At 35.1% G+C, this 12,009-nt stretch overlaps 1 protein-coding gene across 10 annotated transcripts in view; it reads right to left on the bottom strand.

Moving 5' to 3' along the window:
* Positions 1 to 12,009, bottom strand: part of macrod2 (mono-ADP ribosylhydrolase 2) — a 668,211-nt gene that overhangs the window by 187,685 nt on the left and 468,517 nt on the right. The window lies entirely within an intron of this gene.

Genomic DNA, 12,009 nt, shown 5'->3' with positions numbered 1-12,009 from the left:
AGACACAGTAATATGGCAACATTTATCTAAAATATAAGTCACCCAATGCTAACTTATTGTTTATTCAACTGTTGTATAAAATATATATATATATACATATAATTTATCATCATCCAGTATCATCCAATTTCTGCATCAAGTTTTCCAAAGCACTTGGTTTATCTGTCAGTGCCACTGGTTTTCCGGGATGATTTCATATTATTTTTATGTTATTTTAACAATAGAGTTCATATATTAATTTCAGTACATGTAGAATCTGTATGGTCAGTCTAATCTAATTCAATATGCCATTACACATATAGGTCCTGCTAGTGCTGCTGATAGACACCGTCATGCTACATAAGAATGACAGACAGACTCAGGGGAGCATCAGAGAAATCCCAGTGAACAAAGGCCAGTAACTGACAGACCCACTGGTGCAATGATCTTGATTAACACTCAATCACCACTTTTATGGCTGACCAACTGCTGCTCCTTCAAGCAGTCTAACAGAAGAGTTCGATATCCTCTCAACAACTGCAAGCACTTGACTGAAAATGAGAAGTAAACTTTCACAGATACTTTGGATAGCCACAGCACCACACCAACCTAAATGCTGAACAAACAACCTAAATTCAGAATATTCAACAAATGAAGTGCAAAAAGCACCATAGTATTCTACTTAAAATACAACTGGAAGAAAATACACAAGCTGAATCTCTCTAGCTCTCTAGAAATGCACAAGAACAAACATCTCTGGTGAGACGTTTCAACCGAAACAATGCGTGCTGTGGAGGAACAAAAAGACAGAAAGCAGTTCTCGCAAGTGCACCAACACGTCATTTTAATTCTGTCCGCTGCCTGAATTTTACAGTTCAAACTCCAGTGTGTTGTCAGCACCGGCCCCCTTTAAAAAATGTATCATACTGATTGCTTTGTTTGTGGTGGTGGATGAAGCCTGGTCTGCCCGGCTCTGCGGCATGTTTATCAGCAAGGCCCTGGAGACGACACTTCACCCTGACAGGCAGAATAATAGAAGCGATTCTCCTCTATCCGCCGCACAATCTCCCTCTCATTACAAAACGTCCAGATCAATTCCTTTAAAGCCCTGAACTTTACATTGATTAAGATCTTTACTCTGACACGTAGCTAATGGTCTTATTAAATGTTTTATTGTATTTATCATGAGAGCTATGACATTATAAATTGAGGATGGCATTCGAATCAGGGGTTTAAAGGGGAACCGTTAAAATGGGAATAGAGAAGAAAGAATGGCGTGAGAAAAGTGAGAAATGACTATATGACGTGTGTATCTGCACATGCAGCAGCTACTGTAGAATGTGTAACTGCAGCTTATACTCGGACACAGCAGTGCCTTAGTCTTATTTGGACTTTGAATTGTAGCGATAAAATATTGCAAGTGATGTGAAAAATACAATAAAAAAATACCAAATCAATACTAAAATAAATTCATGTTTTGGGTATCAAGCAGTATGTTCATCATCAGTACAGTATTTTAAATGTTAAAAGTGATTGTTCTGTATTTCTTCAAAAACTGAAATTTTTATTTTATACAAAATTTGTACAGACTTTGTATTTTGTCTAAGAAAAAAACTGTTAATTTACCATCTTGAGCATGCTTTGACACTTTATTGAATGTGTTCGTAATCATTTGTAAAATAACAGTTTCTCTGTGGAACATTTAGTGCTTTCACTGTAGTGCTTTCATTGTAATAATCTATGAAAAATATTTAAAATAAGGGATTTATACTGTTAAAAAAAACCAAAACAAAAAAAAAAAACGGTTAAATGACTGGCAGCTATGGCTGGCAAACAAAAACAGTAAAATTAAAGGAATAATCGGTAAAATATATATATATTTTTTCATGTAAATTTATTGTTCTTTCACTGCCAGTCATTTGACCTTTTGACCTTGACCTCTTTTTTTTAGTGCACAGTACCAACCCTTTTCTATATGGTTCTGTTCTTACATACAAATTTGTAATAAAATAAAACAAAACAAAATAAAATAAAATAAAATAATAATAAAATAAAAATAATTAAAAAACAGTCAAATGCACTTGGTTTCAATCCTAATCTTGGTGGGCATTAATGTAAAGCATGGCAGTGTTGTTACTGCTAACTGAAGTAGTAAAAATAGTTTTCATAAATTTAAATGAAGCTGAAATAAATTAAACAACAACAAAAACAACAACTAAACATTAGATGCCTTGCAAACTACCTGAAATAAGTTTAAACTGAAATACTAAAATAAAAAAAAATAAAAATAATAAAATAAAAATTTAATATATTAAATAATTTAAAATAGAAGTATTTAAAAACTAAAACTAAAAATATGTATAAAATAATAATAAATACTGTAATGGTATATAAATGATACTAAAATAATAATAATGCATTGTTGGTTTGTCATAAGTGAATTCAAAGAGACATAAAAGCACAAAATTGTCAATTTCAACTAAACAGCTTTTAATAAATAATAATAATAACAATAAACTGCTCATCATTTTTTTATTATGGAATTTGATATCAACCTCTGAAACTGTTTTGACCAGGCTATTAAGGACTGATCTCCATAATCTCTTTGAAGTCTTTTTTTCCATTTTCAAGTTACGTAATTTTCTGGATAGACTAGATATTAAGACACCACACCATTTCCCTAAAAGAGTTGACATCATACAAGTGCTTTTATTTCTCATCCCTACAGGATTATGGGATGAAGGCGAAGAGTGAAACTTACAGTAATTGTACATTTCAGAAAAAGGAATCTTCATTAAATCTGCAGCAATTTCTTTCAGGCGTAACCCAATTTTAAGCATTAAATAAGAATGAAAGGCCTCTTTTCAACTGACATTAGGGCCCATTCCGTCTATAAATCGACATTTCCTGCATATATTATCACGTAGAGGACAAGAGGCCATCCTTTCTGTGTTTCTTGTCGGGTTTCTCTCCTGTGCTCTGCTCCCAGTGTAAAACAGCTAATTAAACATTTTCTCCTTTCAAGACATCCTTCAAGAGTTCAAAAGCCACATATCAAAGGACTGTTCAAAGGAAATCCAGAGTCAAAAAGCGAAAGGTGCCAAAATGTTCTGCATTTTAAGAATAAAAAAATTTTTAAAAGTGGCTGCCGGTTTAGTGCTGGTTCACTAGCATAATCTGTGAGAGATATGAATGTCCAACAAATAAAGATGGAATGTTATTTCTCTCTGTCTGTGCAGACGTATTATAAGTGCTATAAAAATGAGCTGTTTTAGTCTTTGGGTTTGTCCTAATGATTTTAAATTATGAAACGACTTGAGGAGCGACACTAAGGTGGCTGAACCTCTCCTAACATTTCCTGCCTTCATTTCAAGCTGCTCTATAATTGATTCTTGCGGTTCCCGGCATTTTAAAGGCATACTAATGACTGCAAAAAAACAGTTGTCCTTGACTAATGCAGGGAGCTGTGGAATTAAACAGGGTGAGATTTGTCTCTCTCTTTTTTCCATATTTGACTTTGACTGTATTCATATTTAACCAATCTGAGCAGTTGATTAGAACATCAGGGGGAGAAAAATACATGCAGATTCATATTCCTAATATCCAATGTCTGGTTAATTACACTCACGACAGGAGGGGGGCATTTCATTACATCTAATCTGCGGTCACAAAACCAGACTGAAAATGCGTGATATAAAACACAATGTACAAGAACAGATGATGTTTGCTCTGGTGGGTATAAGAGGGACCGTGGGAGGTTAGTGGGGCGATGGGAAATCAGGAACAGGACACTGGCATAAAGGTCACTGATATTGTGGCGCTCGGGGAGAAATGGCTGGCCGGCATCTGGGGTGTATTTTTAGACAAACGTCCAGTGCTAAAGGAGGACACAGGATTGCTGTCATCGGGGAGAGCTCCTCAGGTGCAGAGTCTAATTGTTCCAGCTCTATCTCTGTGATGCATTCTGGGAAAGCGTGTGAGGCAAGTGATATTAAGAGTCATATCGAATTTAGCAAAGAAACCGAATTACCTTTGTTTTATCTTGTTCAATATATAATTTATTATTCAGCCACCCACTAGCCAAACTCACACTGGAAAACAAAACTATGGACCAAACAATGTTTTGTTTGCTGCCCGAGCATGTTTATTGACATTGTCTGTGGTTGAGAACCACATGCACTGCCTTTGGCTGTCTGAGACCATTAAATATCCAGGAGATCACATTAGCTATTCTATCTCTGACTTTCCAGCCAAAAACTTCACAGATTCCACTCTTATAATTCCACATCTAATTAACGTATCTGCAGTGTGGAGAGATTTTAATATCAGATTTCACTCTGACTCCAAACGTTCTTGAGGGTATTCATTAGATGGTGTTCTTTGCACTTAATCAGGGTTATAAAGGGCATTTTAATTGATCTTTAAAATCTGGAAAAAGGCTTAAAATTCTGAGGTTGCTGTGAATGGTGAGAGATGTGTAGAATATCAGTACTTTGCAAATTAACAATTAACTACGGTGCGTCTCTATTCTTTTTTTTTTCCACCGAGAACCAAAGAAAATGGTTCATTTTTCAAAACATGCTAATTCCTACAAATGCTTATGTTTTTCTTGATACACAAGCAGCTACGTTCCACAACCCTAAAAGACAAGCAATTAAGAACAATTATTTTTTTCTTGCTTTCACTATTAATAAAGGTAACGACAACCAGAATTTGACCATGTAATTCTAAAATGTAAAAAGGCACCAAAACACCATGCAGTGTTATTATTGGCAACAAATGCAACATACAATGAATTATGCTCCTTTTCACAATAGGTGTCCTCAGAATGTGTATGTGAAGTTTCAGCTCAAAAAACCCCACAGATCATTTATATTATCCTTTTAAAATTGCGGAAGCAAAAACACGCTGTTTTGTACATTTAAATGCAAATAAGTTGCTGCTCCCCGCCCACTTTTTCAGAACAGGACTATGCCTCATTCATTAGATACTCTGCTAAAAAACATCTGTTTGATTTTGATTATCTTGTCTATCGTGCTGAAATTATGCATTTTAAAGCATAATAATTTATAGTAGTTTAAACTTCTGATACAGGGTTTTCTGAACGCACACATCTGAAACACACACACAGAAAGCGGCTGTCACATGGCGTGTGAGTACTAAACTAAGTTCTCTTTCATGTTTTATTGTGCTTAAACTGTCAAATACAAATACAGAGAGTCCAAAATTTTTGTATGGGTTTTTCTGTTTTTTTTTTTTTTCCGTATTTGTCACCCTATCCTATCAAAATGCTTGCTACAGATGCAAAAACACAGAAAATCGAACCTGATCCGAACTTTTTTATGACGGACAAAAGTTTCGAATGCAGTGTGTAAACTTGATCGACACAATGTGAGATCGTATTTATTTTCTAACGTGTGAAAATTTCGGACGGAAATTTTGGACTCAGTGTGCAATGTAGTCTGAGTGGCTTGTTTTTTTTCACATGCTTACAGAAAAAGGCTTATCAAAACAAAGTGGGTTGTTCTTTTTCACATTTTCTGTATTAGATGCACCGGGGACCCAATTATAGCACTTAAACACGAAAAAAAAGTCAAATTTACATGACATGCCACAAACCTAACTAATATTTAATATTTTATATACAATAATTCATTCAACTACCTTCCCCCAATCCCTTAATTTAATTATGTAAACTATTTACTCAGCACATTCTATTTAAGTTGCCAGCTGGGATCAGGAAAACCACTTTTTATCAAAATACCAATATATTTAAATATAATGAGTATGTTATATTATTTACATGCTGTACTAATAAGCCTAAAATTTCAAAAACGTAATAACACTAGTGAAATTCACTGTCACAGGTGTTTATAGACAGGAATAAACAGGAGCTGTTGTCCAGTAGCTCTTTTCATCTAGTTAAGGAAAAAAAAGACATATGGAAGTACATGGTGCAGTATATACAATACCAGTGAATTAACTTCAAAGCAGTATCTTTACCTCTGAACAAACAGGCTTTTTCCAACATGTCAGCCCACACTGACCGAAAGCGCCTTTGGGAGTGCGGTGTGTTTGAACAGAATTGCAGCACATATAGTCTGTGGGAAGATCCACATGATGTGGTTGGCTCTCTCCCACTATGTAAGCACATAAATCTGCTTGTGCCCTGGAGGTGGGAACCGGCAGCACTAATTGACTGTAGAAAGATTAGGGGTCAGGGCCCCGGTAATATTAACATTAATAAACTTGATCCCTCAAATGAAAGCAATCAGCCGAGGGGGTAGTAAGGTCCCTTTCTGCAGCACCGTGACCCGGTCAGATTACTCTTAGATCTCTGAAAACAGATGCATGTGTGTAGATGCATACCTGTTAGATGCTACACAGAACTGCTGAGTGAAATATTCGGTAATTAAGTGTTTTTAATAAAAGCAACGAGACAAAAAATGTGCACTGTGACAATAATCAACTAATTAAAATACACACTACATTGCAAAAGAGAGATCAGCATGAACACATTCAATTTATCAAAAGTGAAAGTACAGATATTTATAAATGTTACAAAAGATTTATATTTTAAATAAATGTTGATCTGAAAAAGGATTTCCTTTTTTAGTTTCCAGAAAAATATTACTGTTTTCACCAAGGGTAATAAGAAGAAATGTTTCTTGAGCAGGAAGTCAGCAAATTAGAATGATTTCTGATGGATCTTGTGACACTGAAGACTGGAGTAATGATGCTGAAAATTCTGTTTTGACGTCACAGAAATTAATAATATTTTAAAATATATGAAATCAGAAAACAGTTTTTAAATTGTAATAATTCTTCACAATATTACTGTTCTTACTGTATTTTTATCAAATAAATGCAGCCTTGGTGAGCAAAAGTATGGAAGCCTGTTTCCACCACAGAAAAAAAAGGGTAATTGCAACTTTTTATCTCACAGTTCTGAGTTTTTTTTCCTCACAATTGCAATCAGAATTGTGAGATATAAATTCGCAATTGCATGTTATAATGTTATAATGTCATAATGTCAAGATATAAACTCGCAGATTTTACTTTTTTGTTGTTTTGTTTTGTTTTTTTTCAGTGGCAGAAACGGGCTTCCATTCAAAAGACGTGTCTTTCAAAAAAAAAAAAAAAAAAACAAAAAAAAAAAAAGAAAACAATGCAAGACATATTTTACATAAATTCATAAAATGATTGATTTTATGCCAAAAATCATTAGGATATTGGGTAAAGATCATGTTCCATGAGGATATTTGTAAATTTCCTACCATAAATATATAAAAACTTAATTTTTGATTAGTAATATGCATTGCTAAGAACTTCATTTGGACAACTTTAAAGGCAGATTTCTCAATATTTTATTTTTATTTTATTTTATTTTTTGTACCTTTGGATTCCAGATTTTCAAATAGTTGCATCTTGGCCAAATATTATCCTATCCAAACAAACCATACATCAACAGAAAGCTGTTGTATATTATGTATAAAAATATGATGTATAAATAACAATAAAAAAAAAGAGTTGACCCTTATGACAGGTTTTGTGGTCCAGGGTCACATGTGGCATGGAAAATATAATTTAAAGGACATATTCAAATATAAAGGGATATAAAACTATAACTAAATTAACAAACAAACAAACTAAGGGGAAAAAAGTTCACACATTTTGTACCTACTTATGACCCTTAGGTCTTGGAATATGACATGGGAACGTAATGAAAGGTAGAGTACTGTGACCTCAGCTCAACGACGTTGCATCCAATATCTCAATCAGCCTTGGTGGGTGTTCAAACGTTTTACAACAAAGCATCATCACTAGAAAAGGTCCTTGGCGAGGACGAAGCATAAAATGAACAGGACAAACAGTAGCCCACCCTGTGGGTAGCCGTGGGGCACCTCTACAGAGGCACTGGCACTTTGATCCCAAAGCCCCACTGCTGCCAGGCCCAGAAGAGCCAGATTAGGCAGCCGGAACGACACAAAGCACGACAGCTCACTTTGTTCACCCAGGCTCAGTAAAATGACACAGAATGCCATGGCGCCCCAAAAAAGTCTCCTCTGAGATTTCCACTTCTTTTGAGGCAAACTCAGCGTTGTAAAAAGGGGGAGATCAAAGGACAGCACAAGTCACTGATAACTATAGTATATAATGACCCACTTCGACAATGACACTTTCGTTGCTACAGCACATGGTGCCAGGACCCTTCGCTATTAGTCATGCTGTTGCCTCATTTTCATACGACCTTTATTTGATTACAGTCTTTTTTTTTTTTTTTCCCCCTCCAAGACATTAATTTCGACTTTAGAGTAATGATGGCAGAAACATGGTCACGATATTCTAAAGAAGAACTCTGAAGTATTTTGAAGCCAAAGGTTGCTCACTTGGAGTGATTGCTCATTGATTACTCTGAACTTTCCGTGCAAAATAAGGTTTGTAGACTACTATGGGAGAACATTGAGAAATGCAGTTCACTTGTCTTGTCTTTCACTGAAATGGAAAGTGGAAATTGCTATGTTCGTTCATAAGGAAAGGTATACGCAAACCTGTGATTGAGACCATTCCTAAAGAGGAGACTTCTCCCACAAGTCTCTGAGTGTTGAGTAGCAACACCTGCCACAGAAAGATCAAAGCTGTTTTCACAGTCTTACTCTTCCCCTTTGACAGTATTATTTTGTGGCAAGCTGTGAATGGGAATAAATGTGTGAGAACCATGAACTCTCTACCTTCCGCTCTGCATCGTTCTGTCTCTTTCCTTCTTCCACAACATAATCATCATTAAAGGAGGGTTTTCCTAGCAAAACGCTTAATGCTTCCACTTAAATTAATAAGTAGTATGTGCAAAATGATCAATTAAATACTATTTTGTTTACTTAAAGCATAAACTATAACTTAAAAAGAAATAACGGTTGTTTTAGATCATTCATTGTCATAATCAATCCAGTATTTAACTACATGTTCAAATTATGGTTCAAATTCCAAAATGAAGCTAAACACAAGCTCACAATCATATGTGACCCTTGACCACAAAACCAATCATAAGGGTCTGAAAGATGAATAAATAAGCTTTCCATTAATGTACGGTTTATTAGGATAAGACAATATTTGTCAAACAATTAATTGCGATTAATCGCATACAACATAAAAGATTGAGTTTGCCTAATGTATGTGTGTACTGTGTGTAATTATTCTGTATATATAAATACAAAACATTCATGTGTATATTTAAGAAATATTTAAAAGTATATGTATTTATTATAATTTTTATATAATTCATAACTCATATTATATATAAATAAAAAACTTTGTACATATTTCTCTTAAACATACACATTAATTTGTGTGTATTTATATATACATAATAATTACACACAGTACACACACATTTATTAGGCGAACTCAAACTTTTATATTAATATATGATTAATTGTAAGTAATCGTTTTACAGCCCTTGATACAACTATTTGAAAATCTGGAATCTGAGGGTGCAAAAAAAACAAAATATTAAGAAAATTGCCTTTAAAGTTGTCTAAATTAAGTTCTTAGCAATGCATAATACTAATCAAAAAAATACGTTTTGATATATTTCGGGTAGGAAATGTACAAAATATCTTCATGGATGTTCTTATTTTTTTAACAGAAAAAAAAAAAAAAAAAACTATATTTTTGACCCATACAATGTATTGTTGGCTATTGCTACAAATACTGGTTTTGTGGTCCAGGGTCACATATATTACTGAGCCTGTAGCATATCTGAGACCCTGAACTTGATAAAACAATGCATTTAATATCTGGAAGCGGTGTGGGATCAGTGAATCAGCGGCATCATGTTATAGAGCAAAATATAGTAGATATAGCAGAAAGACAAAACACTTAAAAGCAGATATAGGAAGTAGCATATTCAAAGTGAATGAAATGTCCAAATGAATAAACAAACTGAAACAAACAAATTAATCACTAGTTACTAATTACATCTTTGACAGTGTAATCAGATTACTCTCTCCAAAAACTATTTAATTACTTATTACTAATTATTTTCTAAATCTTATACTTAAACTAGTTACACCCAACACTGTGGGTAACACATTACAAGTAACGCAAGTTATGTAATCAGATTACTTTTTCAAGTAACTAGTAAAGTTACACATTACTTTTAAATGTACAAAATGAACAGTTACTTTTTCAAGCGAGTACCAAGTTACTTTGTTTTCCCATTTAGTCACTGACAGCTCTCCTGTCCCCATGTTGAGAAAAATTGGGAGTGAGGTGTAGAGGCAAAAGCATTTTCTTCAGCCTGAGGCTTATTCATTTCACTTTGGTGTGAAAAGGCTTTTACAGTTACCAAAAATACAACCTTTAAGGTTTTCGTTCTTAAAAACAAATAAGCAAGCACAGCCCAGGTGACAAAAGTAACTCAAAAGTAACTCGAAGGTTACATAATGCATACTTTCCACAAAAAGTACTGCAACTAAGTAACGTAGTTAGTGCAACAATATTGTGATCCATTACTTTTAAAAGTAACTTCCCATTACTGGTTGTAAGTCAATCTTGTTTACAACAATAGCAAATCAGTGAATCTGTATGTCACTGAGTCACTGAAACGAATCAAAATCAGCTTCTGAATTGCCCATAAACTCCGCCCATGTTTACTGATTGACATGACTGATGTAGCATGTAATTTGCACTTGATTTATCATTTGTCATCAGCTTGAGCTTTTGATTCATAAACCGAACAGGCAGTTTAAGCTTTTAATTCCTCATTTGAGTCGCTCATTTGATTCATCATTTGAAATGTCAGTTTGAGCATTTGATTCATCATTTAAACACTGGACTGATTATAACAAAAAATATCAGCCCGAATTTATATTTCACTTTCTTTCTGTTATGCTACCCATTATGACGAAATAAAATTTGATTTATCACCTAAATTTAGTCATAAAAAAGCCCATACTTCATCTTCTGCATTACAATTCAAAACACATTAAGGAAACAAAACTGGATCCGCATTAAAAAAAACATTGTCCATTCTGTATTTTCTTCTGATGAAGAAGAAATGATAAAAAGGCTAAAATAAAAGAAGTAAATCAAGTGTTGTGGTGAAAGAAACATAGAGGGTGAAAATAAAAGAGTCAAAGGAGTGAGAAAAGAAGGAGGGGTCTCTCTCCAGCCTGCATGCAATGCTGTGCAGGCCGGCCCCTGGCAGTGGTCATCATTAAAGTGCTTAATAGACCGTGGCAGGTCCACAACAGCTGACAGCCGACGGGTCCAGCACTGCGTTTCCAGGGAGTGAGGGTCACCTTCAGGGGAGGAAGTGCTTTATCAGACCCTAAGGCCAACCTGGCATCACGCGCTCCTTCACCCTGCCCAGGTGCTCGGGATGGATGTCCACCGGCAGTCAGGTGGAACCGCAGAGCCCGACCTCCACGCCATCAAAAATAGCCAAAAACATTAAACAGGAAAGTGATGCAATTCCCTTACAAAAACTCTCCAACTTGCCAAGCATCACTTTCAAAAGACTCCAAAAGAACACACACTCCTTTCTATGCTTCTTTCGGATTTGATTTCTGTCATTTGCTATTCAGATGAAAAGTAGCTGGCCTCTTGAGAAAGCATTGATTGGAAACCTGGTAAAAACGATATGGCTTGAAGCTGATATTTTTAGAAGTAACCGTATTTAACTTACTAACATATTTAAAGCTCACAGGGTCAAACTCACATATTACTGACTGTTCGAAACGTAGTGAGTTTGAGCTTTTGCACTCCAGCAGCCGTCATAAGCTTCCCTGCTGTGTGTGGAGTATCCGTTTTCAGTGTGAATTGTGTGAATTAAATGCCTCGTAGCAATATGTGTGCGGCGTGGGAGAGGCGCGCGCCACGGAGAGACAGGTATTCCATAACTGCTCACAAACCGGCGCTCTGCTGCCAAAACAAATTTTGCTTCGGATGACTTTTGCCTGGAGCACAGATTAAGCTTTTGTCAACATCTGTGAAATATCCATGAGTATTAAATATCCATGAGTGAAG

This window comes from Labeo rohita, chromosome 13 (assembly GCF_022985175.1).
Source record: "Labeo rohita strain BAU-BD-2019 chromosome 13, IGBB_LRoh.1.0, whole genome shotgun sequence".
NCBI lineage: Eukaryota > Metazoa > Chordata > Actinopteri > Cypriniformes > Cyprinidae > Labeo > Labeo rohita.
This window is presented reverse-complemented; position numbering and strand designations above follow the sequence as displayed.